An 8,170-nucleotide genomic window follows, 5' to 3' on the forward strand; every position below is an offset into this window, starting at 1 on the left:
TAAAAACATAGAAAAACAATGGAGGGATAAAGGAATACAAGTTTGCCAGGATCAGCTTATTGGAGAAGGCCAATATTATTCAGTACAAACACAATGTTTATATGATGTCCAAACCCTAATTTTATGTCAAATGGCAGCCTTGAATGCATGGGACAGAGTTGAGGAACCAGGAAAAAAAAACCTGAGTCATTTACAAAGGTTATGCAAGGCCCAAAGGAATCTTTCACAGATTTTTTACAAAGACTGGCTTCAGCAGTAAAGAGAATGGTCTCGGATTCAGAAGCTAGTAAGATAATAATTGAATCTTTAGCCTTTGAGAATGCGAATGCAGCATGCAACAGAATAATCTGGCCATTAAAGGCAAGATCTGCACCTTTGGAAGATTTGATTAGAGACACGGTTAATGTTGAGGCTCGTGACCATAAGGATATGTGGGTAGGAGAAGCAATTTCAAAAGGTTTGAGGAATGTTAGATGTTTTGGATGTGGAAAGCAAGGACATTTGAAAAGGGACTGTAAACAGGTTATTCCTAGAAACAATGTTTCTTCAAGGAACAATGGCAACAGAATGCCCTTTCCTTCTGGAGTATGCAGAAGGTATGGTAAGGGAAAACACTGGACCAATGAATGTAGATCAACAAAGGAGAGACAGGGTAATCCTTTGCCTCAGTCTTTGGGAAACTCCCAGAGGAGCCTCATGCAGGCCCCCATAGCAAATCCAGTTCAAACCTTTCCTGCAGTTGTAGAGGAAACCCCTGCTCAGAGTGATTAAATAACCAAATGCCTATTGGAATAAATCATGCTGGTCAGGATGATGAAACAGAGAGAATAGAAAATTCAGGATAAAACATAAAGAAAAAATTTTGGTAAACTTCTATTAATGAACAAAGACCAAAATTAACGATAAAAATAAATAGTGTTTTGTTGTCTGGTCTGGTAGACACAGGTGCGGACGTTACCATAATTGCACCAGAATTTTGGCATCCAACTTGGCCTCTTCAGGAGGTAAACGTTCAACTGTTAGGAATTGGGACATTATCTCAGGTGAAACAGAGTGCAAGATGGCTGGAATGTATAGGTCCAGAAGGACAGAGAGGAAAATTAAAACCATATGTGGCTAACATAGCTATGAACCTGTGGGGTCAAGACTTGTTGCAACAATGGAATACTCAGATTAACATCCCTCCAATCTCAGAAACAAATCATAAACTAGCACATGTTTCTGAGAGAAATATTAGAAGATTTTATTCTAAAGAGTGGTCACCAGCCATCCATATTATACAAGAACAGGGCACAACAGCTGATGATCTTCCAAAGACACCAACAGCTCTACCTTTAAAATGGTTAACAGACAAGCCTGTATGGGTCCAGCAATGGCCTTTAACAACAGAGAAACTCCAGGCTTTAGAAGAGCTGGTAGAAGAACAGTTAAATGCTCAGCATATTGAAGAATCAACCATCCCTTGGAATTCTCCTGTATTTGTTATTAAAAAGAAATCTGGTAAATGGAGAATGGTAACAGACCTTAGAGCAATTAACAAAGTAATTCAGCCAATGGGCTCTCTACAATCTGGAATTCCTTTGCCTACTCTGTTACCAATGGATGGCCTCTCATAGTTATTGATTTAAAAGACTGTTTCTTATTTTAATAAGACGTTTGATTACATCTACACTACTCTGTCTTGCCAAAGCACTGAAACTCCAAGGCTCAGCTTTATATTCCTAGAGAAAATAATTTTGGCTAGGATGAACAAAAGTAGAAAGATTCAGATGATATATGGGAGTGAGCATTTCATGAAAATTTATAGAATCTGTGTAATATAATATATGAAATATTATATAAACTATGTGATTTATGAAATATTATATAAATTAGCCTAAAAGGCAATCTTCCAATCTAAGAAAGCTTAAGAAATCTGCTTAGTGAATTTAGAGCAAATATGAAGCATCTCTGCAAATCAAGCTTTTTGCTTGTCATTTGGCATTACAAATAGAATAACACATGTCGTTTCACGGATATATAGCATGCACTATTTGGTTATTGAGTTCTAATTTTTTTAGTTCTTTATACATTTTGGATATTAGTTCTGTAGCAGATGTGGAGGTGATGAAAATTTTTTCTAATTTTGTAGGCTGCCATTTTTTCCTATTGATGGCATTCCTTGCCTTACAGAAGCTATTCAGTTTTATGAAACCCCATTTGTTAATTGTTAGTGCCTGCACTATTGGTCTTCTGTTCAGGAAGTTGTTTCCCATGGCTATGACCTACTAGGTCTTCTATTAGGTTCAGTGTTTCTGGTTTTACAAGGTTATAAATATTCATTCTTATTTTTTTATCTTGTAATTCTTTTTATTAAGAGATTTTCTATTCATTTTACATTTCAACCACAGATTCCCCTGTCCTTCCTCCTCCCACCCACCAGCATTCCCCCCCAACCCAACCCCCATTCTCACCTCCTCCAAGCCAAGGTCTCCCATGGGTAGTCAGTAGAGCCTGGTACATTCAGTTGAGGCAGGTCCAAGCCCCTCTTCCCTGCACCAAGGCTGTGCAAAGTGTCTCACTATAGTCACTAAGCTCCAAAATGTCAGCTCACATACTAGGGACAGGTCTCGATCCAACTGCCTGGGGCCCCCCTAAACAATTCAAGCTAAATAACTGTCTTGCTTATCCAGAGGGTGCTGGGGATGTCTTTCTGTATACTGTGAATGTGTTGCTCTGATTGTTTGATGAATAAATGCTGATTGTCCAGTAGTCAGGCAGGAAGTATAGTTTAGGTGGGATAACAGAGAGGAGAATTCTGGGAACAGGAAGGCTAAGTCAGGAATCCCCAGCCAGACACGGAGGAAGCAAGATATGAAGGCAGAACTGATAAAAGGTACCAAGCTACATGGCTAAACATAAATGAGAATTATGGGTTAATTTAAGCATAAGATCTAGTCAATAGTCAGCCTGAGTTAATGTGTCTTTACTTGGATCCAAGCAGCTGCAGAACTGGTGGGTGAGAGAAATTAGTTCTGATTGCTAACCATGTGGGACACAGGAAAATTTCATCTACAAGAGGACCTAGTCCAGTACTATGGGGACTCCTCAGCTATTGTTCCACAGTTTATGTGTTTCCACTAGTTTGGCTAGTTGTCTCTGTACTTTTTCCAATCATGGTCTCGATATCTCTTGCTCATAGAATCCCCCCTCTCTCTCATCCATTGGACTCCTGGAGCTCAGCCTGGGATCCGGCCATGGATCTCTGCATCTACTTACATCAGTCTCTGGATAAGTGTTGTATGATGACACTTAGGGTATTCAGCCATCCAATCACCAGAGTAGGTCAGCTCAAGCACCCTCTGAACCATTGCCAGTAGTCTATGTTGAAGTCATCTTTGTGGATTCCTGGGGACCTCCCTACCACTCTACTTCTCCCTATTCCCATGGTGCCTTCATTTATCATGGTATCTCTTTCCTTGTTCTCCCTCTCTGTTCCTGATCCAGCTCGAATCTCCCACTCCCCTAAGCTCTCTTTCCCCTGTCTCTTGTCGCCATTATGCCCACCACCCACATTTTGCTCATGTAGATCTCATCCATTTCTCCATTGCGGGGTGATCCCTGTCTTTCCTAGGGTCCTCCTTACTAGCTAGCCTCCCTGGAGCTGTGGGTTGCAGACTGGTTATCCTTTGCTTTACATCTAGTATCCACTATTGAGTGAGTATATACCATGTTTGTCTTACTGAGTCTGGGTTACCTCACTCAGGATAATATTTTCTAGTTCCATTCATTTGCCTGCAAACATCATGATGTCATTGTTTTTCTCTGCTGAGTAGTACTCTATTGTGTATATGTACCACATTTGCTTTATCCATTCTTCAATTGAGGGGCAAGTAGATTGTTTCCAGATTCTGGCTATTACAAATAATGCTGCTATGAACATAGTTGAGCATGTGTCCTTGTGGTATGATTGAGTATTCCTTGGGTATATGCCCAAGAGTGGTATAGCTGGGTCTTGAGGAATATTGATTCCTAATTTTCTGAGAATCCACCATTCTGATTTCCAAACTGGCTATAGAAGTTTGCATTCCCACCAACAGTGAAGGAGTGTTCGCCTTGCTCCACATCCTCTCCAACATAAGCTGTCCTCAGTGTTTTTTATCTTAGCCATTCTGACAGGTTTAAGATGGTATCTGAGTGCCATTTTGATTTGCATTTCCCTGATGACTAAGGATGTTGAGCAATTCCTTAAATTTCTTTCAGCCGTTTGAGCTTATTCTGTTGAGAATTCTCTTTTATTCTCTATAGCCCATTTTTTAATTGGACTGTTACGTATTTTAATGTCTAGTTTCTTAAGTTCTTTATGTATTTTGGAGATCAGCCCTCTGTCAGATGTGGGGTTGGTGAAGATCTTTTCCCATTCTGTAGGCTGTCATTTGTCTTATTGACAATGTCCTTTGCCCTACAAAGGCTTCTCAGTTTCAAGAGGTCCCATTTATTAGTTGTTTCTCTCAGTGTCTGTGCTACTGGTGTTATATTTAGGAAGTGATCTCTCATACCAAAGCATTCAAGACTACTTCCTACTTTACCTTTTATAAAGTTCATGTAACTGCATTTATGTTGAGGTCTTTGATCCAATTGGACTTAAGTTTTGTGCATGGTGACAGATATGGATCCATTTGCAATCTTCTACATGTTGACATCCGGTTTTGCCAGCACCATTTGTTGAAGATGCTTTTTTCCCCATTGTACAGTTTTAGCTTCTTTGTCAAAAATTAGGGGTTCATATGCATGTGGATTAATGTCAGGATCTTAAATAAGATTCCATTTGTCCACATGTCAGTTTTTTTATTATTATTATTATTTTACAACACCATTCAGTTCAACATAATAGCCACAGATTCCCCTGTTCTCCCCCTCTCGCCCAACCCTTCCCACAGCCCACCCCCCATTCCCACCTCCTCCAGATCAAGGTCTCCCCCGAGGACCGGAATCAACCTGGTAGACTCAGTCCAGGCAGGTCCAGTCCCCCTCTCCCAGACCGAAGCCAAGTGTCCCTGTATAAGTCCCAGGATTCAAACAGCCAACTCATGCAACGAGCCCAGGACCTGGCACCAATGCACAGCTGCCTCCCAAACAGATCAAGCCAAATGACTGTCTCACCCATTCAGGGGGCCTGATCCAGTTGGGGGCCCCTCAGCCTTTGGTTCATAGATCCTGTGCTTCCATTCATTTGGTTATTTGTCCTGGTGCTTTATCCAATCTTGGCTTCAACAATTCTCCCTCATATAAACCCTCCTCTTTCTCACTAATTAGACTCCCAGCGCTCCACCAGGGCCCAGCCGTGGATGTCTGCATCCAGATTCCTCAGTCCTTGGATGGGGTTTATGGCACCACTATCTGGGTGTCTGGCCATCCCATCACCAGAGTAGGTCAGTTCCTGCCGTCTTGCGACCATTGCCAGCAGTCTTTTGCGGGGGTATCTTTGTGGATCTCCGTGGGCCTCCCTAGCTCTCTGCTTCCTCCCCTTCTCACCTTCTCATGTGGTCTTCATTTACCATGGTCTCCTATTCCTTGTTCTCCCTCTCTTTTCTTGATCCAGCTAGGATCTCCCACTCTCTTTCCCTGGACCGTTGCCCTTCATTGTTCCCACTCATGACCAGGCTGTTCATGTAGATCTCATCCATTTCTCCGTGTCTTTTTTGGGGTCCCGTTTTCCAGGTAGCCTCACTGGTGATGTGAGTAGCAGTCCAGTCATCCTTGTTCCACATCTAGCATCTTCCTATGAGTGAGTACATACCATATTTGTCTTTCTGAGTCTGGGTTACCTCACTCAGGATGATTTTTTCTAGATCCATCCATTTGCCTGCAAACCGTATGATGTCATTGTTTTTCTCTGCTGAGTAGTATTCCATTGTGTATATGTGCCACAATTTATTTATCCATTCTTCAGTTGAAGGGCATCTAGGTTGTTTCCAGGTTTTGGCTATTACAAACAATGCTGATATGAACATAGCTGAGCAAGTGCTCTTGTGGTATGATTGAGCATTTCTTGGGTATATGCCCAGGAGTGGTATAGCTGGATCTTGGGGGAGATTGATTCCCAATTTTCTAAGAAAGCGCCATATTGATTTCCAAAGTGGTTGTACAAGCTTGCATTCCCACCAGCAGTGGAGGAGAGTTCCCCTAGTTCCACATCCTCTCCAGCATAAAGTGTCTTCAGTGTTTTTGATCTTAGCCACTCTGACAGGCGTAAGGTGGTATCTCAGAGTTGTCTTGATTTGCATTTCCCTGATGATTAGGGATGTTGAGCAATTCCTTAAATGTCTTTCAGCCATTTGGGTTTCCTCTGTTGAGAATTCTCTGTTTAGTTCTAAAGCCCATTTCTCAATTGGACTGTTGGTTGTTTTGATGTCTAATTTCTTGAGTTCCTTATATATTCTGGATATCAGTCCTCTGTCAGATGTGGGGTTGGTGAAGATCTTTTCCCATTCTGTAGGCTGTCGCTTTGCCTTGTTGACCGTATCCTTTGCTCTACAAAAGCTTCTCAGTTTCAAGAGGTCCCATTGATTGATTGTTTGTCTCAGTGTCTGCGCTACTGGTGTTATATTTAGGAAGTGATCTCTTATGCCAATGCGTTCAAGACTATTTCCTACTTTCTCTTCTAGCAGGTTCAGAGTAGCTGGATTTATGTTGAGGTCTTTGATCCACTTGGACTTAAGTTTTGTGCATGGTGACAGATATGGATCTATTTGCAGCCTTCTACATGCTGATATCCAGTTATGCCAGCACCATTTGTTGAAGATGCTTTCTTTTTTCCATTGTACACTTTTGGCTTCTTTGTCAAAAATCATATGTCCATAGGTGTGTGGGTTAATGTCAGGGTCTTCAATTCGATTCCATTGGTCCACATGTCGGTTTTTATGCCAATACCAGGCTGTTTTTATTACTGTAGCTCTATAGTAGAGCTTGAAGTCAGGGATTGTGATGCTCCAGAAGTTGTTTTATTGTACAGGTTTCTTTTAGCTATCCTGGGTTTTTGTTTTTCCATATGAAGTTGAGTATTGTTCTTTCCAGGTCTGTGAAGAATTGTGTTGGTATTTTGATGGGGATTGCATTGAATCTGTAAATTGCTTTTGGTAAGATTGCCATTTTTACTATGTTAACCCTGCCTATCCATGAGCATGGGAGATCTTTCCATTTTCTGACATCTTCTTCAATTTCTTTTTTCAGGGACTTAAAGTTCTTGTCATATAGGTCCTTCACTTGCTTGGTTAGTGTTACCCCAAGGTATTTTATGTCATTTTTGGCTATTGTAAAGGGTGATGTATCTCTAATTGCCTTCTCAGCTTCTTTGTCCATTGTATATAGGAGGGCTACTGATTTTTTTGAGTTGATCTTGTATCCTGCTATGTTGCTGAAGGTGTTTATAAGCTTTATCAGTTCCTGGGTGGAATCTTTGGGGTCACTCAAGTATACTATCATGTCGTCTGCAAATAGGGAAAGCTTGACTTCTTCCTTTCCAATTTGAATCCCCTTGATCTCCTTATGTTGTCTTATTGCTCTGGCTAGAACTTCAAGTACTATATTGAATAAGTATGGGGAGAGTGGACAGCCTTGTCTCGTTCCTGATTTTAGTGGAATTGCTTTGAGTTTCTCTCCATTTAATTTGATGTTGGCTGTTGGTTTGCTATATATTGCCTTTATTATGTTTAGGTATGTTCCCTGTATTCCTGATCGGTCCAAGACTTTTATCATGAAGGGGTGTTGGATTTTGTCAAATGCCTTTTCTGCATCTAGTGAGATGATCATGTGGTTTTTTTCTTTGAGTTTGTTTATATGGTGTATTACATTGATGGACTTTCGTATGTTGAACCACCCTTGCATCCCTGGGATGAAGCCTACTTGATCATGGTGGATAATTGTTCTGATGTGTTCTTGGAGTCTGTTTGCCAGTATTTTATTGAGTATTTTTGCATCAATGTTCATGAGGAAGATCGGTCTGTAGTTCTCTTTCTATGTTGCAACCTTGTTTGGTTTAGGAATCAGGGTAATTGTAGCCTCATAGAAGGAGTTTGGTAATGTTCCTTCTGTTTCTATTATGTGGAACAATTTAGAGAGTATTGGTATTAACTCTTCTTTGAATATCTGGTAGAATTCTGCACTGAAACCATCTGGTCCTGGGCTTTTT

This window comes from Peromyscus leucopus, chromosome 1 (genome assembly GCF_004664715.2).
Source record: "Peromyscus leucopus breed LL Stock chromosome 1, UCI_PerLeu_2.1, whole genome shotgun sequence".
Lineage (NCBI taxonomy): Eukaryota > Metazoa > Chordata > Mammalia > Rodentia > Cricetidae > Peromyscus > Peromyscus leucopus.